At 38.1% G+C, this 23,495-nt stretch overlaps 1 long non-coding RNA gene across 1 annotated transcript in view; it reads right to left on the bottom strand.

The window, feature by feature from the left end:
* Nucleotides 1-23,495, bottom strand: part of LOC139826518 (uncharacterized) — a 77,197-nt gene that overhangs the window by 29,977 nt on the left and 23,725 nt on the right. The window contains exon 2 of the long non-coding RNA XR_011736632.1: nucleotides 12,983-13,117. This is a non-coding gene — a long non-coding RNA (uncharacterized lncRNA). The remainder of the gene's footprint in view (nucleotides 1-12,982; nucleotides 13,118-23,495) is intronic.

Here is a 23,495-nt window from a genome sequence, read left to right as displayed (position 1 = left end):
CTTCCTCACAAGGGGAGGAGGGGCAGTTGCTGGTCTCTTCTCTCTGGTGAACAATTATAGGACCTGAGAGAATGGCAGGAAGATGTGCCAGGGGAGGCTTAGGTTGGATATTAGGAAAAGGTTCTTCACACAGAGGGTGGTGAAGCACTGGAAAAGGCTCCCTAAGGAGGCAATCATGGCCCCAAGCCTGGCAGTATTCAAGAAGTGATTAGACAATGCTCTCAGACACATGGTGTGAATTTTGGGGTTGTCATATACAGGAACAGGAGTTGGACTTGATTTTTGTGCATCACTTCCAACTCAGGATGGTCTATGATTCTGTGATTTTGTAACTGTTAATTATATGGGATGTATCTTACCATTCAGTTTTTGTCCTTAACATTTTGGCTAAATAGCTTTGAAGTTTATTGTCTAAACTCACAATCTCCCAACCATCTTCCATTATCTGCCTGTTGCTGCTGTCTGCTTTTAGGAAACAGAAGCAGCAGTTACTGGTAACCTCTGTTTGGTTTACAGCTTTCACAGAGTTGCAGATTAGAGGTGCCCCAATATTCAACCAGCCTTTCATCCCCCTTCAATAACAGGTGACAAATCATCCTATTACCTAGAATTTAGGGGTTTAAAGAGTTACAGCATGGGAAGAGGGTGTATGAAAATATTGAATAAAAAACTGTAATTGGTACACATTCCTGAATACTGAGTCAGTAGTTAATCACTAAATGTATTGTGCATTTTTAAAAATATAATAGTATTACAGAATTACTTATTTTTATGTGTTTAGGGACAGATAAAAAAAATCTTCAGTTTTTGTTCTAAAGGTCAAATCTCAGATCATAATGTAAATGAAGGAGTATGACAATCAGGACAAGATTATTTTTTTTGAGAAAGTGTACTCTTTGGTTTTTTTCAGCTCCAAAGTTGAACTTTATTATGGAGACAATTGTGCAAATACTCTACAGCTGATAACTACAAGAATCCATCAAATTGTTTTTTCAATGTCTTTTAAAGCACAGTTAAGAAATATTTTTACAAGTGTTTGATTATTTAAAAAAAAAAATCTTTAAAATAAATCAGGGGTTTTTTTATTTATCTTTGAAAAAAAATACTTCCTAGTCAGAAGAATTCCTATTTCTTTCCAAATAGCTTTAGGTAGGTAGAGTTTATTACAGATCCTTCTCTAGTATTTCTGTTGATTTTCCTTAGTTCTGTTTTATACCTGTTAGTTTAAGGGAGAAGAAGAAAAATTAATAAAATTATACCGGCTTTTTGTGGTGAAGTCAAATAGGTAACAACTTTCTTACCTATATATAGGATTTATTTTTTCCTGAAAAAATATAATCTCTTATACTTCTCTTTATAGTTTCTGGCATGGTCCAAGCAGCTTCCATAATCACTATTTGAAAACAGTCTGCAATTTTACAATACTGCATTGAATCACATGCAGTTAACATCACTAGATCTGCCTCTTTTTTTTCTTCTTTCAGCCTGAAGTTTGTCTTCAAACATGCTGAAAAACAAAAACAAAACAAAACCAAAAACAAACAAAAACAAACAAAAAACCCGCTATTGTTTAACAGTATGGAGCTAAAAATACTGGGTGTGTTTTGTTGGTTGGTTACTTCCAAGGAGTATACTGGTTAAGATTTTCAAGGGTGAAACATGGCAAACATTCTGAAAATCCACCTAAGATCAAAAAATTGTGGTTTATTCCTAGTTAGGAATATGTTTACATTACAATATGTATCCATAAATAACTGATTGAGTCAACTACAATAAAACAGAAAAAGCTTTATATGTTGGCTAATTCACTCTGCATCTTTAAGTTAAAGTTAAAAATGTGAGTGTCCTCTAACTCGATGCAAGAAGGATTGTGAAAGTTCATCTTTCAGATATTACTGCTGAACTTAAATGTATAGCTTAAATTGATTTTCCAGTCTGCGATGAATTTTTTTAACTTTAGGAATGGTTTCTCACCACTTCCTTGGGGCCACTAAGAGGAAAATAATTTTAAAATTTTGAAATGCGTTAGATATCTGAAAATAAATGCATAGTACTTTGGTTATAGCTGAAAAATAAATTTTGGGTGACTTGAATGCAAAGATATATTCCTCCTATCTTACATTTTGTAAATCATCCCACCATACTTCTAATATCAGACTTTTAGGACAAACTTTTTAAAATGTGCTGAACAATCCCCATATATATTGCGTTTTTTCTCTGAAGATTTGTGAGATGTTGATCATCAAACCGTCTTCAGAAATGAATTTGATATGAATACAGATGTGGAAAATTCCACCCTAACCTGACCTACTGCCTGACTAGGGAGGTCCTGTCCTGCCCTGCCTTCCCTAGGGGAGCCTCTCCCCGGTCACCAGCACCACACCCAAGTAACTGCCTTTCCTGGTGGTTAAAACTCAGTGCAGGGACACATCTTTATTTGGGTTGCTGATATAGAAAGCTGATAAACAGGGCAAGTCTGAATCTGATTCAGATGAAAATAAAAGTTGCAGATGCTCCTGCAAGCAGCACTCCTGTAGGTCTCTTCTGTTTCTTTTAGCTTCAGATTAAATAATTCGAGTGAATAAAGGAATGTTTTTGAGTGGCAACTGAGGTCACTTGGTTGTAGAATTTACAAAACTACCAGAGCAATTTGTTAACCAGTTATATAAATTTCTGCAAGGACTGAGACAAGAGAAGCCACATTCATCTAGATTAAACCTTATTATGCATATTTCCTTAATAGTTTCCAAGGGTCTTTTTCAGTATCAGAAGAATATTAACTATATATGTTATAAAATAAATAAGAAGGTAATTCCAAAGGGGAAGGACACGTAGGCAGAATCAAAACATAGTTTTATATTTAAAGAAAGTTTGAATAGGATAGAAATATGTTTTTTGTCCCAGGTTGGACTTGCCCAGAGATGCACATCAGTTGCATCAGCAGTTGTACACATCTCTTCATGGACAACAGTACCTTCTTTAATAATGCATCACTACATCTCAAAAGGAATGCACGCCTTACATTACACACTGTCCATGTGATTATTTGAGTTTTATTTTAATTTTCTGTTTTGTAATAACCTCTTAATCACTTAGATCATTGTGCTGTCTTGACTGAAAATGAGTTAATTTTCTCCATGCAGTTAGAAAACTTCCTTTTTCACAGCTAACACAATCATTGTTTGAATTTAGTATGCCAACAAGAGATAACACCCCAGGACAGAGTTCATGTTTTCAATTGCTCTGGTCTGAAAGCCCAGGACGTTCTGAGTGCTCTGCCCACAGGTGTCAGGCAGCTACTAATGGGGGCATAGATAGGGCAGATTTGACTGATACCCAGACTGATCAATAGGAGTATTCCATCTCATTAGAGTTATGCTTCATGCTTAAGGAGGGTCAAGATCTTCTTCTGTCTTCTCTCTCCAGGATCGGCCTTTCAGGATTAGAGCGCTGCTTCCCAGGACTGGCTGCTCAGTGTGGATGGACTTCATGAGTAATTTTATCAAATATATTTTATTTTATACTTTATTTCTATTTTATTTATCTATATTTACTAGTAGTGTGTTAGTATTTCAATGTTTTACTAAACTGTTTGTCTCAATACAAGTTTCTCCCTTCCCTTTCAATTCTTTCCTCCATTGAGGGGGGAGGAGGGAGTAAGAGAACGGCATTGGTGGTTATATTGCTAGCTTGGATTAAACCATGGCAGTCATTTTCTTCTTTCTTTTCACCTTATCATCAGTTCAAGTTCTCTCATATTCGGCATTTTTAGTCCAAAAAGGCTTACTTGTAACCATCTTCCCTTTACAGATACTTGTTCATCATCCAAAATTAGACTAATAACACTCTTCAACAGAAAATTTGAGTACACATTATTTCTGATTTTGCTCCCATTGACATGGTTCTTTGACCTTAACCTTCCTTCCAAGTCATGCATACAAAACGGGAGCTTTCTCTGAAGTAAGAATTTGCCTTTCAAGCTGCATAGCAAGATATCACACATGCAGCTGTATGTCACAACTTCACAATAATTCTGGCTCTGGAAACAAACAAACAAACAAACAACTTGTCTCAAACACTGTGCAAATTATGACAGTCTTTGATTTATAACCATTTTGATGTTTCCTGTCCATCTGTTTCAGGATTTTTTTTTTTCTAATATGGTGTAGATAAAAAAAAAAAAAAAGCCACAGGAAACCAGTATTTGAAAATAGTTCATTTAACACGGGAGTATGTCTTGGAGGTTTAGAGATTTGCCATTGTTGTTTTTTTTTTTTTCTGCTGAAGTGGCTAATTCAGTAGATCCATTTAAACCTTCACCTATGATTTGTTCTTTCAAAACAGGAAAACCTTATGGATGTCCTTATCTTCTTTTTTTTTTTTTAATTACTGTAGCCATATTTTCATTCTGACATACTTTCAAGCTAATAATAATGAACAGCAGGGAGAAAATTAAAAGACCCAAAGCCTAACTAGAGCTGAGCCTAGCTATGGCTGTAAAAGACAGCAGGAATTGCTTCTATGAATATATCAGCAATAAAAGGAGGGCTAAAGAGAATGTCCATCCCCTGGTGGGTGCCATAGTGACAGAAGTAACATAATGACAGTAGATGAGGGAAAGGCAGAGGTATTAATTGCCTTCTTTGACTCGGTTTATAATGGTAAAACCACTTGTGCTCCAGGTACACAGCCCCTGAGCCAGAACACAGAGCCAGGGAGTAGAGCGAAGCCCAAATAATCCAAGGGGAAATGATTACCCACCTTCTACACCACTTAGACACCCACCAGTCTATGGGGCCAGATGGGTTACAACCAAGGGTTCCGAGGCAGGTAGCAGAGGTTATCACTAAGACACTTTCCATTGTCTATCAACAATTCTGGCTAACTGGGGAGATCCCAGTTGACTGGAAGCTGGCTTCCATCTACAGAAGGGCTGAAAGGAGGATCGGAGGAATTACAGGCCTGTCAGTCTGACCTCAGGGAAGGTCATGGAGCAGATCATGTGCCATCATGCAGCACATAACAGACAACCAAGTGGTCAGGCTCAGCCAGCATGGATTTGGGAAAGGCAAGTCCTGTTTGACCAACCTGATCTCCTCCTACGAAAACGTGACCTGCTTAGTAGATGAGGAAAAGGCTGTGGATGTTGTGTACCTAGACTTCAGCAAAGCCTTTGACTCTGTTTCCCACAGCATCGTCCTGGAGAAGCTGGCAGCTCATGGCCTGATAAGTGTAGTCTTCGATGAGTGAAGAAGTGACTGAATGGTCTGACCCAAAGAGTTGTTGTAAACAGAAAAATCCAGTTGGTGGCTGGTCATGAGTGGTGTTCCATATGGTTAAGTATTTGGGTGAGTTCTGTTTAATCTCTTCATCAATGATCTGGATGAAGGGATTGAGTGCACCCTCAGTAAGTTTGCAGATGACATCATGCTGGGTGGGAATGTTGATGTGCTGGAGGGTAGCAAGGCTCTACAGAGGAATCTTCATCAGCTGGATTATTTGTTTGAGGCCAGTTGTATGAGATTCAACAAGGTCAAGTGCTGGGTCCTCCATTTGGGTCACAACAACCTCATGCAGTGCTACAGGCTCAGGGAAGAGTGTCTGGGAAGCTGCCTGCCAGGAAAGGACAGAGGTGTGTTGATCAACAACAGGCTGAATATGAGCCAGCAGTGTGCCCAGGTGGACAAAAAGGCCAACAGCATCCTGGTTTGTATCAGGAATAGTGTGGCTAGCAGGAGTAGAGACGTGATTGTGTCACTGTACCTGGCACTGGTGAGGACCCACTTTGAATACTGTGTTCAGTTTTGGGCCCCTCACTGTAGCAAAGACACTGAGGTACTTGAGTGAGTTCAGAGAAGGGTGATGAAGATAGTGAGGGGCCTGGAACACAAGTTTTATGTGGAGTGGTTGAGGAAACTGGGGTTGTTTAGCCTTGAGGAAAGGAGGCTGAGGGGGGACCTTAGCACTGTCTACAACTACCTGAAAGGAGGTTGTAACACGGAGGGTGTTGGTCTCTTGCCAAGTAACAAGTGACAGGACCAGAGGAAATGGCCTCAGGTTGTGCTAGGGAATGTTCAGATTGGATGTTAGGAAAAAGTTCTTCATGGAGAGGGTTGCAAAACAGCGAAACGGGTTGCCCAGGGAAGTGGTGGAGTCACCATCCCTGAGGGTGTTTAAAAGGCATGTAGATGAGGTTCTTAGGGACATGGTTTACTGCTAGATTTAGGTTATGATTGGATTTGGTGATCTTGAGTGTCTCTTCCAAGTGAAATGATCCTTTGATTCTATGGTTCATCCCTGACTTCCCTAATGGCGTAATAGTTATTCTCATTCTGTTTTCTTATTTCAAAGGTAAAATATTACTTTTCAAGTATTGATGTGTTTAAAATTTACCATAGTCTTGAAAATATAGATAGTTGGAGAAATGTAATATATATTTCCCTTCTTGTCACATTTCCTGATAAACATAATGATGTTTTTTGACATTTTGAAGAGAATTAATTCAAAAAATATTCTGAGATTCTGCCCTTTATCAAAATTTTCATGTTACTGGAAGATGTGTAGTTCTGGGTCGTTTTGTGAATTTGTTCTGTTGGTTTTTTTTTGTTTGTTTTGTTTTGTTTTATTTTGGGGTTTTGTCTTTCTGTTTTGTTTTGTTTTTCAGGACAATACTATCCTACTTCTCTTAACTTGTAAAAGATCTTTTATTTGGAAGAAAAAATTGCTCACCTCCCTGCTTTCCTACTGGAATCTTAAAGTCCAATCTTTGCCAGTTCTGTTTTGTCAATCTGCTAAGCTCAAATTAATAAGAACATATCAGTACTATATGACAGAGAATAAATACCTTGCCCTTTAGTGTTCCATTGTCTTTTTAGAATAGGAGTAACAATGTTGCCAAAGAGAGAATTTAGATGTTTCATTGTTCACTCTTGAACTTCAGATTTAATTTATGAATGAAATAAGAGGTATCAGTAGTGTGTATTGAAACTGATAGTGAGGACATCATTAAAACATATTCTAAGTGTTTACTATGCTCTCGTGTGGTGTAACCTATTGGAATCTGGCAGCATATAAAAATTTGCCACCTCTTTGAACATCCAATCATTTTTAAAGCCACATGTAAATGAAATCTTAATATAACATGAGGTTGTTGCAGGACAAGTGATTCCTGTTTGCAAAGGCTCAGATAATATCACCCTACAATACCATTCTGTAATGTCTAGATCAAGAATAATAGAGAATATGTTTTAAACCACCTTCTCTTTGCAACTTATGTGGCATTTCCAGCTGTCTTTCGGACAAGAACACCTTACTCCAGAGATTCCCTTCAAGCACTTACGGACCAAATACACTTCAAAAGGTTAATAGAGGTCCTTCGGACACCTGTACAGACCACTGTAAGTGCTCTTACAGTAACCTCTAGTGAATAAGTTTATAGTCAAAGATTTGATCACGAGGAACATGGCCTCATAACAGCAGTTTCAGCTAAAGGAACATGGATTAACGTGTGTTTTCATTGCTTTAAGACTTCCTACTCTTTCTTCTTGCATGATCTGGAGCTTAATTCTTCATTCAACGCAATTCTGACTGTAAAGGTCTAAGAATCTCCAAGATTTGTAATTTTCTAGGGAATTTTAGAGTTAATAAATGTCAGATATTAATTATTTTTATAAATTGCTAAAATATTATAATAAATTCGGTAGGAATTGATAGGAAAACAGCAGTTCATTTTCTTTATGATGTAGAATTAGTACTTTTCCTTTGAATACCATTTCGAAGTGTCACACTCACAACGCAAGGAAACTATGACATGACCTGCTCTAGTAAATTCATGTTAAATGTCCTTTACCTAATTAACATTGAATTCCAAGACCTGAGGAGGTTTGGTTGATTTCAGCCACTTATTTTTAAAGTTGAGTTAATCATTTTAGGGAGCTGATTTTAGTTAAATTCCTTGCATGTAGTTTTAAGAACAAAGTATGGGACTATAACATCTGGTAAAAGTTTCTGTTAAATTTCATTATGAAAAATATCCCTCACTTTCTAATTGTCTGGGTATTAGTAAAACAACTGAAGAAAACTAGATGATTTTTAAAGTGCTCCTGGATGTTTTCACTGGTCACTGCCCTGTTTTCAACAATCAATCAGGCATTTTGAATTGCTCATGGATGAGAATCACAGAATCACAGAATCACAGAATGGTTAGTATCAGAAGGGACCTCTGGGGATCATCTGGTCCAACCCACCTGCTAAAGCATATTCACCTGGAGTAGCTTGCACAGGAATGTGTCCAGGTGAGTCTTGAGTGTCTCCAGAGAAGGAGACTCCACAGCTTCTCTGGGCAGCTTGCTCCAGTGCTCTCTCATCCTCAAATTAAAGAAGTTTCTCCTCATATTCAGATGGAACCTCCTATGCTGCAGGTTGTGCCCGTTGCCCCTCATCCTATCATTGGACACCACTGAAAAGAGTCTGATCCCATTCTCTTGACATCCACCCTTGAGACATTTATGAACATTGATGAGATCCCCTCTCAGCCTTCTTTTCTCCAGGCTGAACAGACCCAGCTCTCTCAGTCTCTCTTCTTAAGAAAGGTGCTCTAGACCCCTGGTCATCTTTGTAGGTCTCTGCTGCACTCCCTCCTTATCCTTCTTAAACTCAGGATTCCAGAACTGGATGCAGTGCTCTAGATGCAGCCTTCTCAGGGCAGAGCAGAGGGGGAAGATAACCTCCCTCAACCTGCTGGTCAGACTCTTCTTAATACACCCCAGCCTACCACTGGCTTTCTTGGCTGCAAGGGCACATTGCTCACTTATGGTCGACTTGTTGTCAACCAGAACTCCCAAGTCCTTCCCTGCAATTGTTTTCCAGAAGGTCTGCCTCTAATCTGTGCTGGTGCCTGAGGCTATTTCTCCCCAGGTTCAGGACCCTATACTTGCCCTTGTTAAACTTCATTAGATTCTTCTCTGCCCAGCTCTCCAGAAACAAATGGGGACAAACAAATCTAATTGTCTATTCAGATAGATTCCTGAGACATATATTTATAAATTATTGGAATATATTTTAATAAGTGACATTGATTGTGGCAAGGATGTTTGCACAAACTGTGTGTGACAGTTTGAGATAAGCTTGTTGTTATTTGAAAATCCCAAAGGCCAGAAGGAATCTGAGAAACTTCTGAGTCAGAACGTAGCAGATACCATATGGAAAATATTTCTTCCAGTTATAATTTAAAGAATCCAAGAGAAAAATAGGGCTATTTCAAGGAGGAAGATGGAAGGCCTAAAGCAAACTTTCAGAACTCAAATAACACAACTGATAAAGGCAGAGCAACTCGTTGAGGTGATTAAATCAGTTTCTGCAACTGAGGAATACATCAAATCAATTTGGTATTTGTAGGAGGTGATTTCCGTTTTCACATTTGCTTTGTGAAACATGACGAAGCGTGTCCAAAGGTACAACATCATGCTTAGAAACAATGCAGTTTTAGTTAGCTCCAAAGGAATCATAATATCAGTGCAGATAAACACTTAGTGGTTAAAGAACACCCTAACACTGCACGTCCATTTATAACAATCAGTTGGGGATGCTGGATAATCCTGTCATGAGTAGAAATGTGTTGGAAATTGCAACAAATCTAATGGTCAGCTGCAGAAACTCTTCCCTTCCTTCCTTTCTTCCTTCCTTCCTTCCTTCCTTCCTGCCTTCCTGCCTTCCTGCCTTCCTGCCTGCCTTCCTTCCTGCCTTCCTTCCTGCCTTCCTGCCTTCCTTCCTGCCTTCTTTCCTGCCTGCCTGCCTGTCTGCCTGCCTACCTTCCCATCTGTCTACCTGCCTGCCTGCCTACCTTCATGCCTTCCGCTAGCCAGGTTTTGAAATTAAAGTTTTCTGCAGATGAAAGAGGGAATATCAACCTATAAGGAGTAGATACTGTTAGGGATGATGCTTAATGTCAGATAATCCAAATCCAAAAAGACATCTTTCTTTCTAATGAAGATTTGGAGGATGTCATCTATGTAAGATGAATTTTATGAGAGTGGTTTGAGGAACATTGTGTACATAAATGAAAAATTGTGAACTCTATATATATATATATATATATATATGTACTAGTTATTGGCTTACAGAAAAGTTACATTGGAATGTTTGGGTATTTACTTTTGCATGATTTATTTAGATTACTGGCAGGGTTGTTAGAAAGCTAACAAGTGAATCCATACTACAGATCCAGATAAAGCATCTGGTAAAGTAGGACAAAACCCAAGCTAATAGCTGTGACAAAGCTAATTTCAGGCTTTGGATAAAGTTCCATAGCTGTTTTGCCAAGGCTGGATTCAATAGTTTCTAGTGTTTATTAATACAGAGAAAAAGTTAATCTTTGAATAAACTATACTGTAGATAAGCTGGTGTTTGTTTATTGATTTACAAAGTGTTGTTGGTCCTTTTAGAAATAAAAATATTTTGTTTAAGGATATTATGTAATCTCCCTGTTCACAAGTCACTGATCATGACAGGAATCCTGGGAGCAGCTAGTGAGATATGATGAGTTACTACGGTTGGAAGTAGCTGACATGGAGAGAAATACGAGATTCAGAGTAGAAGCAAGTAAGATCCATCTTGTAGACGGAGAATAGAGAAAAGTTCTGAAACACCTGAAGATATTTTCCTTGGATCAGGTTATAAGTTACAGCCATATTATGCATAATTCCCTCCTCTCTTCTTGATTTCAAATAGAAGAAAAAGTTTACATGAGACCCACAGAACAGATATTTTAAACAGGTCCCTCATCTGAACAATTAGTGGACAAGGACTGTGGTTCTCCTCACAGTTGTACAGTCTGAACATACATCAGAGTGATCAAAAGGTCTTTCAGTCTCATGCAGAACAGTCATCCAAACGAACATTTTTTTTACTCTTGTAATGAAAATATTTGCTTTGTTCTGAAGGTTTTCTGTAACAATATTTTTCAGCATAAATTTAATTTAGATTTCATTTCCATTAAATTTACCCATTTTACCTGCATTGCATTATTGCCCCAAAATACCTGCAGACAGGAGTTTCTAGAAATAAAACCTGTTCATGTCTACATTACCTGTGTGAGTTTTAGCTGGTCATTCATTCTATTTTTCTTTCAAGCTGATCCACTGTCCATTTAAACATACAAATACATAACTACCTTTTACGTAGGAACCAATTTATCAAATCTGTATAATGTTTCTTATAATATTATTTATTTGGATTTAGACTCTAGAGGGGTTAAGGTGTCTTATTCTCAAAAGGAAATAAAGCTCACAGCTGTGTAGCTCTTTAGACTGTCACATATATTCAGATCACAGTATTGTTTAAAAACTAGGTTGAGCTGTAAATAAGGAACTAAATAGTTTGATGCCTCATCTCATGACAAGGCCTGTAATGAGAAACTGGGAACATCACAGTTTGAGTCCATTCCCATGATAACTACAAGGGGAGTGGGAAAAGTCAGGAACAGAAACTTCTTTAGGTTTGTATTTGTGACTGATGGAGGTCAGGTGCTGCAATGAAATGTCTCTTCACCATCACAGAAAGAAATTTCAAAATAAATTTGAGACCTAACCCCATAGCAGAAGGAAGCTGACTGTTTCAGGAAGATTATGGCAGGCCACATAGTTAATATTGCAGTTCTTAATTAATGGAGGAAAGCACAGTAACCAAATCAAGACATGGTTACTTACTTGTATGTAGGTCTGACCAGATGTAGAGGCCAACAGTAGCACAAACAGAAGAAAATAAGGTAGATGAAAAAGCCATGAAAGGCATTTTCTAGGTTAAACACAGACTTTCTTTATTTTGTGGAATCTATTAGTTGTCATACACTTTGCTGATCTTTCAGCCTAAAACACATAAGTGAATTTGTAGAACAATTAGAATGAAAATTATTTAATATCTTGTTTTTTTAATAAGTTTCATTTTTTTTTTTATTCCTAGGTTTAAGTTCTTAAAATCAATGCTAACATAGTTATTTACCAAATTAATAGATGAAGATTTTTCCTTTAAAATTAATTGCTTCTGCCTAGCTGTTAAAGTGATGATACTAATTACTTCAAAAATCTTGTGGAGAATAGAACCCTCTTTATTCACTCTTGCACCTTTTCAGTTCTCTGAAGAGTAAAAGGAAACTTCCTTGGTAGAGTAATAGCAATGTTCCAAAGCTTTAAAATGTAATGTAGTAATAGCACTATTAAGTCATTTATTACTAAAAGATACTGTAATATCTTAGAAAACTAGAGGTTTCTTAAACATTGCTGAAAAGATGTTAGACAGCCGTGATATGTCAGCTTGGGGGAAATAAATAAATAAATAAATAAATAATTTAAAAAAAAAAAAAAAAACAACGAAATTTATGTCTTGATTAGCATTTATTAGGCAGCAAAAATAAGCATTCATTCGAATTTCAACTGCAGTTCGCTGGATAGCTGTCTGGAGGTAGGAACTGCTCCCTATATACAGAGTTAAGAAAAGGGAGTGGCTTTATGCATGATCACTTCTTTGTGAGCAGCTTCAAAGCTGCCACTTCCCTAGTTGCTCTTACAATTTGTTTATGGCTGTTTTCCTGGGTCTGTTAAAATCAATCCCTGAAGAAATCCTCATGTGATTTATTGCAGCGGAAGTGGGTAATTGCTGCTTAAATTGTAATTGCGCATGCAACAATGTAGACAATGCTCTGAAATCCAACCTGGTGAGCTGCTGAATGTAACTTTAATGATCAAGCATCTACCCTCCCTCCCATGCTCTGCCTGATGCTGATGATAGTTTGGAATACAGATATTGAGACAAATGCCTTCACAGCTTCAGAAAAGAAATCCAAGTTGCTGTTTTCTCTAAGTAAGCTGTAACAAAATGCCAACTCTCTACAGATGTCCCACTGAATTTTTATCCCAAGACTGTCCCATGCCTCCTATGACCAATTTGCCTTCTAGCAGAAACAACCTGCCAGGTGAGGAATACTCACAGGAATGTAAATGCACTGCAAGCTGCATTTGGATCAAATGAAGAGGTCCCTTCCTTCCACACCTCTTCATCCTGAGTTCTTCATAAGGAAGAAGATCTTCTTCAGAAGATCAAGAGTCAACAGTGGGAAATGACACTGAAAGAGACAGGAAAAGCAAGCTAGTTAAGAGTACATCCCAGTAACCAAAATTGTCTGTTAGGATCTTTTTCAATACAAAAAAAAACCACTTACTTGCTTCCAATAAACTATCTCATAAGCTAGTTTCTGACTAACTGTTCTGTTTTCATTTCTCTTGGTGAAGAGCTGAAAATTCTCAGCCATTGCTTCATGTGTTTTCTAAGAAGGTGTTTTATTGCCACTCATTAAACCTTTTCTTTCATGAAGATGTATCTCTGTATTGTCTCTTTGACTTTTAAATGATCTGGATTATTACTTAAAGTTACGTTGATCGGTAGTTTTCTTTCTCGAGATGGGAGTACAATTCAATCTGGGCTTGCAGAATTTTCTGTATCTTCTGTGGATCACACTCCCTGTCAGTGTCATCACAGAAGGACTTAGGATCAAATCAAATAAACAGGACATTGTAAATAAGATTTGTAACTTTGGAGAAAAACCATTTACTTCCTTCCCTGTGAATGAGTATGAACACCATTTAGGCAGAAAAGTTAGAATAAAATGAACATGGATGTGGTTGCCTTGCTCAAATAAATACTTAAGGTTTTATTAAAAGACAAATTTTCCTCAATATATTAGATGGATGCACACTTATACTTAAGAGTTTTTCTCCCCAGACCATTTTGTACTTTCAAAGTGTCTTTCTTCCACAGATTTTGGTGTTCATTATGTGGTTTTGGTTTGGTTTGGTTTGGTTTGGTTTGGTTTGGTTTGGTTTGGTTTGGTTTGGTTTGGTTTTAGGCAGCTAGCATACACATATTTCCCTGCTGTGTTACTGGTCAACTGAACAGTTCCTCTGATCTTCAGCCATAGAACAAGGTGCTCTATACCTGAGCTTAAATCTAGATTTGATCCTTTAAGTAATTATTCTGTGACATTCCGTCTTAGTTTTGAAATCACATTTGTTGTTAGAAGTTTAGGTTTCATGGGTTCCACACTCACCCCAATGTAATATGCATATATATATATATATATAAAAATTACAAGTAAGTCTGTTCTTCTGTCACTGAGAACAGAAAATTCGTCTTGTCAGATCTCATATGAGCCATATCAATGAATTGACCAGGTCCCAATTTAGAACAATTATTTTTCTTTTCAGTCAAAGAGGGCTCTTGTCTTGCAACTTTCCCAAGTTGATGTTAAATCAAATCACCTTTTTTTTTTTTTTTTAATTGCATCTTTGAAATAAACTTACAGAAAACTATTAAAAGGGTTCTGTTTCAGTCTTTTTTCTTTCCAACTACATTTCACCATTGACATTACCTAGGTGGCAAATACTATTAGAAAAGTCAACATCCTTTAACCCTGCAGTATCTGACAGCTAGACTGATTGTTGTTTGGACGGAACATAACATTGTTTTACTCTGGACAGAGGCTGAACCACCTGGTGTTATTTTTGTCCTCTTAAACTCTAACATTATTTTATCCTTCTTTGTACAAACCACATGTTTCCTATCAGGCAAGCAGATATGCAATAAAGGCGTATTCCCGAATTCTGTAAAAAGAAGCTGCATTTTTTAACAATCAAAGCCATCAATATGACAGAGGGAAAACAGGAGATATAGTTTAAAAATCACTATCAAGTCCTCATCACACTTTAAGACCCATAAAACTTTTTCATAAAATGAGGAAGTTACTGAGATTACATTCTCACAACATAAATACCACTGGGCTTAGTTTCAGGTAATTTTAAGTTATATGTATATGTGAAGTTACTCATCCAGAAGCTGATCATAGGACAGACATGCTGTGTGTCAATTTCTATTAATTGTCTTGCTAATATTCAACCATGGCCAATCACTAACTTTCACTTCTGGTAGGCAACCTCTTAGATATTTAATAAATAGTATCAAACAATGCTAAGATATCTGCTATATTCTTCTGGCTTTTTTTTTTTAACTTCTTCCTAACACAGGCAAAGCTACCTCTCTATTCTGAAAACTGGAATATTTAAAAGGAACCCAAACTATCTGAAAGATCAGACTACTTTAATCTGCAGATTCTCTCACACAATATGTTTAGAATTTGCTAATGTCTTTTCATTTTGATCATGAAAAATATTTGATTTAGAATTCCCTTACTGTTGTGTTACCTATTTCAATCCAGTATTTCTATTATAGTTGTCTAAGTACTTTTGTTCCCTTCTTACCAATCTAACCACACTTTTTCTTGAGTGGTTTGCTTTGTCCCTGTTCTAGGTGTTTCTCCTCACACTTCAATATGACTCATTCTTCATATTACTTTCCTATTTCTTTTTCTGCTTTCTTCACATCTGTTCCACTCAAGCTGTATCATCAGACTTATTCCTTCTCTAACTGCCCTTTTTTTTTTCATACTAATGGCAAATAAATGACTAGCAGCATCTAATTTTGTTGCAACCTTACATATTTGGGCATTTTTTTCCTTAGTTTTCTAATAACTAGTATTTAATGCTCAAACTAGCAATATAAAGATGATGAACCAAGTAGACTCTTCATACATAATTTCAGTCTTCAAACTTGAAGTGTCCATATTATGTCATTGTCATCATTAGGTGTGTGTAGGGACATTAAAATACAGAGTGACCAACACAGTGTGTTTCTAGTGTCTCAGGAAGCTTAGATAAGGAATGAGAGCCTGAAATTGAGCCTTACAGCTCTTTACACACCACTAAGAGTCTGGACAAAAATTCAGTGTTTTACCACCAAGAAACACCAAGTGTTGCAACCTTCTGGCTCTATAGAAAATCAGCATACTTCTCTAAATCCAGTTCTTCTAGTTCAGCCAGGCATGAAACACAGGGCTGAAACTCTGGTGGTCCATCAAGCTTCCTCCAGGAGAAACAGAAAAGAAACAATACAGTGAGAAATATAAGATTTTCTCCAGAACAAGGGAAATATTAACACTTGGGACCTTGGTCAGATCAATGGAGAAATTATTCACACTCAGAATTAGCATTCACATATGTACAACACAATACAGGTATAAACCCTGTTATTTCAGAAATGTGATATCAGCAGTTAAGGGTAGTATCAGTCCTCAGGAATGCACCCAGAAGAGAAAAATGTGCTGACTAACACTCTTGTTTAGCTTATTCCCACCTTGCATCAGGTAAACAGTAATTTTAAATGTAGTCAGGAAATCTTTTCACATTTTGTGTAGTTGTGGTTTTCAATTTTGATCTTCTTTAATCTTCTTCAGTCTTCTTTTCTGATGAAGTGATTTATGAAAATGAGCCACACAAGTACAGTGTGAAATCAGAGGTAAGCCAGATCTCTACTTACAATTTCTATATGCCTTTTAGACTGCACTCTATCCAGGGACCACCTGAGCAGGGTGTCAGGCTAGGGAGATCTATACTTCTGATCCATCTCAACAGACATGTTTCATAGTGCAGAGGTGGAGCACCATCATGCTAGCTCCCTGAAAACAGAGAAGTTATTGTTGATTCTGTATTAGTGCTACAAAGAGCAACAACTATGGCAAAGACTGAGCTTTGCACACTTTCTCTACAACTGTTCACAGTAATAGAGATGGTTGTCCCTGTGGTGTCAAGTGCTAAAGACTTCCATGTCCAAAAGTTTGGTTTGGTAGCTAGCTATGTTGTTAGAGATTTGTTTTCCTTACATATTTAATCAGCTATAACTTTTTATACTTTAAACTGCTAAACCATACCTCTATTAGCTATTGATGGCTTGTGCCAGAAAAAATAGTATCAGATTTATCATTGTGCTTGGAGGACAAAACAAGCCACACATACTGAAACTGCCAACAACTGATCAAGAGGAACACTGGAGTCAGGATAACTACCTCTCAACAGCTGCGGAAACACTTTCCACATGTGTACTAGCAGTATGCCAAAATGCCAAACATCATGCAGGGATGCCAATGAACAGGGTTACTTGTCAGCTTTTCAGTTTTCCTTTATATCCTGGACTTTCTTCTCTTTTTCATACTAAAGAATTCTAATCAGGTATTTACTCTCAACAGAACATATATGAGACCTGAATGAAAAAATAATTTCTGAATTTTCCATGCTTGCAACAACAGCTTAACCATGTGGTATAACGTCAGATTATTCCACATTAAATTACAGAACAAGTAGTTAGATGTTATGGTGATGAGTATCTGAATTTTCTAAACTGTTTGGTTTGGTGGTTTGTTTTTTTGTTTTGTGGTTTTTTTGGAAGTTTGTTTCTTTGTTTGTGTTTGTTTTTGGTTTTGTTTGGTTTGGTTTGGTTTGGTTGGTTTTGTTTTTGTTTTGTTTTATTTTTTTCCCAGTATTGGAAAGAAAACAATTTTTCTGAGAAGTATAATCGTGTTTCACAGGGACAAATTCCAGTTATCTTCAAAGATTTCTTATTTAAGAAATATGAACATAGGCGTATGTATCATGTGAAGCCAGCGAAACATGGCTGGGTTCTTTTTTTATAGCAGTTACAAGATAAACAGATAATTAATCCAAGCGAACATTTCACAGCTTATTCTAAAGGCTGATATGTACTCCAGGTCAATTTATGAAGGCATTAATGAAAAAAATACATGCTGTTTTTGATGTTAAAAATAAAAGCAATACATTGTGAACCATAATTCGGGAAAGCATTTAAATCTTGTGAACTTAGCTTCTTTCTTCTTCAGAAATTTTAAAAGGCTTCTGGCCATAAAGTAATTTTTTTTTTTTTTGACAAGAAATAGTGCATTCCTGTTCATTTTGACCAGTATAGAAAAGCAATGACATTTCAAATGATAATAAGTGTAAATTAGAAAGCAGATAAATGGAGACTTATTTAGAGTAAAACAACAGCATAATTTTGCTGTCAGAGAACAGAAAAGCCAAAAGCAAGGAGAAAGGATCCTTACATAACCCTTAGCAGGGCTCAGCTTTAAACTAGATTAGAAGGGGAAAGGGGAGAAAAATCAGACAAGCCTGGGGGTGACACATCAACATATGGGCAACGGGGTACTAGCAAGGTCCTTCAGTCTGTTGTCTCAGTGGAGGTAGGGGTTGGAGAGCCGTGTGGCCAAAAAGACACTAGATTTATTGATGAGTTAGAAACCAGGAAAGCACCTGAAGATGGTAATACAGAAATTAGGACTTTTCCCTCCCAGAATTGTGTCCGGATGAATGGCCCAGTTAAGTCCATCTATACAAATGCATGCAGCATGGGCAACAAAGAGCAGGAACTGGAAGCCATTGTGAAGTAGGAAAACGATGGTGTAGTTGCTATCACAGAAACATGATGATGTAATTGTTGTCACAGAAACATAATGGGATGACTGATTAATTGCTGTCATAGAAACATAATGACATGACTTGCACAACTGCAATAGGTGGCTATAAACCCTTCAGAAGGGATAAGCAAGGAGGGAGATGAGGTAGGTAGCCATTTGTGTTAGGGAGGATTTTGATTGTCTACAGGTTAATGATGTTGTGATAGGATTGAGTGTTTATGGCTATCAGGAGGAAGGCCAACAAGGCAGATATCATAGTAGGAGTCTGTCACAGATCATTCAACCAGGATGAAAAGACAGATGAAACATTCAATAAGCAGCAGGAAGAAGTCCCACAATTGCTAGCTTTTGTCCTCATGGGGCATTTCAACTTGCCAGATATCTGCTGAAAATACAATACAGCAGAGACAAAACAGTCTGGGAAGTTACTGGAGTATATGGAAGACAATTTCCTGACACAGTTGGTCACTCAGTCAACAAGGGAAGGTGCCCCACTTGAGTTATTGTTTGCAAATAGTGAAGGCCTTGGGGATTATGTGATGCCTGGAGGCTGTCTTGGGCATACCAAAAATGATGGAGTTTGTATTCTCAGAGAAGTAAGGAAGAGGGTCAACAAAACTGCTACCCTGGACTTCTGGAGGGCAGACTTCATCCTATTCAGGAGGCTAGTTGTCAGAGTCCCTTGGGAGGTTGCCCTGAAGGGCAAATGAGTCCAGGAAGTCTGGACATTCTTCAAGAAGAAAGTCTTAAAGGTGCAGGAGTAGGCCAGGTCCATGTGCTGAAAGACAAGCCAGCAAGAAAGAAGACTAGCCTGGATGAACAGAGAGCTCCGTTTAGAACTCAGGGGAAAAAAAAAAAAAAGTTTATGACGTCTGGAAGAAGGAAAAGGCAACTCATGAAAACTACAAGGCTGTTGTGAGATTATACAAGGAGAAAATTAGAAGGGCCAAAGCTCAACTAAATCTGAACCTAGCTGCGTCGGTAAAAGCTGACAAAAATGTTTCCATAAATACATGAGTAACAAAAGGTGGGCTGAGGAGAATCTCTATATTTCAGTGGATTTGTGGGGAAACATAGTGACAGAGGATGAAGGAAAGTTTGAGGTACTTAATTCCTTCTTTCTTTCAGTCTTTAATAGCAAGACCAGCTGTGCTCCAGGTACACAGCCACCTGAGCTGGAGGACAAGGAAAGGGAGAAGAACGAAGCCCCAGTAATTCAAGGGGAAATGGCTAGTCACCTGCTACACCACTCAGACATGTACAACTCTATGGGCCTACATGGCATTCACCCGAGAGTTCCAAGGGAGTTGGTGGAGGTGCTCACCAAGCCACTTTCAATTATTTATCAGCAGTCCTGGATAACCAAGGAGGTTCAAGTTGACTGGAGGTTGGAATACCTTTCTACAATAAGGACCAGAAGGAGGAAACTACTGGCCTGTCAGTCTGACCCTGGTGCCAGGGAAGATTATGAAGCAGATCATTTTGAGTGCCATTACGCAGCTCATACAAGTAAACTAAGCAATCAGCCCAGCCAGCATGAGTTTATTAAAAGCAGGTCCTCCTTGACAAACCTCATCTCTTTCTATGACAAAGTGGCCTGTAGGTACTTAGACTTCAATAAAGTCTTCGGCACTGTTTCCCCAGAATTCTCCTTGAGAACGCGGCTGCTTATGGCTTGGATGGGCATACTCTTCACTCGGCGAAGAAGTGACTGAATGGCCAGACCCAAAGAGTTGTGGTGGAGATAAATCCAGTTGGTAGCAGGTTATGAGTGCTGTTCCCCAGGACTCAGTACTGAGGGCAATTCTGTTTAATCTCTTCATCAGTGATCTGGATGAAGGGATTGAGAGCACCCTCAGTAAGTTTGCAGATGACACCAAGGTGGGTGGGAATGTTGATGTGCTGGAGGGTAGCAAGGCTCTACAGAGGAATCCTCATCAGCTGGATGTCAAGTGCCGGGTCCTCCACTTGGGTCACAACAACCTCATGCAGTGCTATAAGCTCAGGGAAGAGTGTCTGGAAAGCTGCCTGCCAGAAAAGGACGGAGGGGTGTTGATCAACAGCAGACTGAATATAAGCCAGCAGCGTGATCAAGTGGACAAAAAGACCAACAGCATCCTGGCTTGTATCAGGAATAGTGTGGCCAGCAGGACTACAGAAGTGATTGTGCCACTCTACTTCGCACTGGTAAGGCCCCACCTTGAATAATGTGTTCAGTTTTGGGCCCCTTGCTGTAGGAACGACATTGAGGTACTAGAGAGAGTTCAGAGAAGGGCAATGAAGCTGGTGAGTGGTCTGGAGAACAAGTTTTATGTGAAATGGTTGAGGGAACTTGGATTGTTTAGCCTTGCGTAAAGGAGGGGAGACCTTATCGCTGTCTACAACTACCTGAAAGGAGGCTGTAGCGTGGAGGGTGTTGGTCTCTTTTGCCAAGTAACAAATGATGGGATGAGAGGAAACGGCCTCAAGCTTCACCAGGGGAGGTTTAGTTTGGATATTAGGAAAAAATTCTTAATGGAACAAGTGGTCAGGCATTGGAACAGGCAGGGAAGTGGTTTGGCCACCGTCACTGGAAGTGTTTAAAAGACACGTAGTTAACTGTTGGACTTGATGATCTTAGAGTTCTTTTCTAACCAAAACGATTCCACGATCCTATGATCCTATAAAATTAGAGAAAATAGCATCCTTTAGTTTTTCATCCAAACCAACGTTATCGGCAACAGAACACTTAAAATGTATATTTTTCACCATGAATTCTACATAGGCAGAATAAATATTCACTGATAATTACACTAGAACAGTCCTGCATACAACTGACAGTTTCTCCCACTGGAAATCTCTTCCATAAAAATAAATAATAAAGAATTTGAAGAAAAATTGATTGTGTATATAACACTTTATATTATGCTACATTTCCAATTGTGCTATTAACCACTGCAATCTTATTCATTAGTATGATGCAAAAATTAATTTAATAATTACTTGTGTGGTAGAGAAAAGCACACAGAAGAACAATAGATGTTGCTATACCTCAGGCCAGGTTATATATGATTGTTACTGTTTCAAAGAGAACATTATTATTATCTAAATTGGACTATCTGGTCTTCCAAGAAAAAAAAAAAGGAAGTAATAAAAAATAATGTGAATACAACTTTGCAGCAGAGCCTTAAAAATGAAATATAATTGATCATTTCCTACATGACCTGCAGTCCTCCGTATCTGTGGCAGAAAAAGAAAAATTGTGTTCAGAAACGTGTTTGCATATTCTAAGGATCCTAAAGAGGTTTTTGTGTTTAGGTAGCCTTGAAAGTTAACTCTTTCCTCTTCCTAATCTCCATAGTAATTTTCTCCTAACTTGTTACTTGACTTTGTCCTCTGGATTTGCTTTATTCCTTTACTGGCTCCCTTTTTTACTGAACTTTATGTTGCAGACTGTCGTGGCTCTTAGAACTGAATCATGTAGTAACAAAAATTGCCTACCTCTGACTCCCGTTTCTCTTATTGTGTGTCTATTCTGTGGCATCCTTTCCTAAGCTTTGTTGTTGTTGTTGTTGTGGTGGTGGTTTTTCGGTTGGTTGGTTTTGTTAGTTTGTTACTTTTTAGCACTGTTTGCTGAACCTGACCAGTGTTGGGGCGTGAACCTAGCGCACTTGAGCTGAAGTCTGGCTTTTAACTGAAAATCATTCTGGAATGCTGAAAAGATAGATTTTACTATTGTAGACTGTCTGGGGATACTGTTGTTAGTAACAGAATCAGTTTTACAAAATATTCCTGAAAGGATGAATCAGTTTTGTAAACTGTCCCTGAAAGGATGTTCAAGCATATCGTGTTTTACCTAACAAGGGATTTGAGTATACTCTTATCAACCTAGCTTTTATCTTAGCCCAAATATGCCTAGAATGAGAAGAAGTATATACAGTATCTCTGGAAATTGAACAAGTCAGCAGCTATGCAATTATAGAGTAGTGCACATGTGCAGTACCCAAAGGTGAAAAGGACAGAAGCGATGAAGACTACTTACTTCATCCTGAAGACCCCCTGAAAGACCACCAGAGGACACTGCATATGATCAAAATAGTTCCAAGATGTTGCAATCGATGTTGCAATCAATGTTGAGTAACTGTTACGTATCTTAATGAATATATGAATATGTATGTTAATGGACTGTATAAATACTGTGTAACTTAAACTGACCGGTGAAGCCAGCTTTGGGTGTGAACCCCTGGTTTCCCAGCACTGAAATAAAGCACCGCATATAACTACGCCTGTGGTTATGTGTCCTGATTGCTAACACTGTTATGTAAGTGCAATCATTAATTGAACAAAGAATCACAAAATCATTTTACTTGGAAGGAACCCTCAAGATCACCGAATCCAACCGCACTTAACTCTGGCACTAAACCATATCCCTAAGAACCTCATCTAGACGTCTTTTAAACACCTTCATGGATGATGATTCAATCACTTTCCTGGGCAGCATGTTCTAGTGCCTCACAACCATTTCTGTGAAGAAATGCTTCTTCATACCCAGTCTAATAATAAACCTCCCCTAGTGCAATCTGAGGCCATTCCCTTTCATCCTATCTCTTATTACCTGGGAGGAGAGAGCAACATCATCCATTCTACAACCTCCTTTCAGATAGTTGTAGAGTGTGATAAGGCATCTCCTGATACTCCTGCCTCCAGGCAATATTATTGCATAATATTTGGTAAGCCTTTCAGAGATCAACAAGCAATTGAATCTCCATCTTCTGACGAGATTTTGACTTTAAAGCCACCAAACCTTAGGTCTGCTGGAACAGAGAGGACAGGCATTGTCTGCAAGGAGTCAGTGACTAACACTTTATCAGGGTTTAATTAGATTTTTATCTTTGCATGTGAGGATTAAATATGCCTTTCATATCACACTGTATTGAAGGCCTTGGTTTACCTGAGCTCGAGAGACTTTTTTGGGGCAATACATCACCCAGTGTCAGGAAGAAGTCATAGAAAAGCATCTGAAACATAGTAATACAAAGAGGGGTATTTTAAACAAGTGAATATTTGATATACGGATTTCCACTCCTATTCTTCAGATTGTGATGCTGACAATAGAACTAACCTCACTTCTCAGTTAGTATATCTCACA

This window comes from Patagioenas fasciata, chromosome Z, assembly GCF_037038585.1.
Source record: "Patagioenas fasciata isolate bPatFas1 chromosome Z, bPatFas1.hap1, whole genome shotgun sequence".
NCBI lineage: Eukaryota > Metazoa > Chordata > Aves > Columbiformes > Columbidae > Patagioenas > Patagioenas fasciata.
The sequence above is the reverse complement of the archived record's forward strand: the minus strand, read 5'-3'. Positions and strand labels throughout refer to the sequence as shown.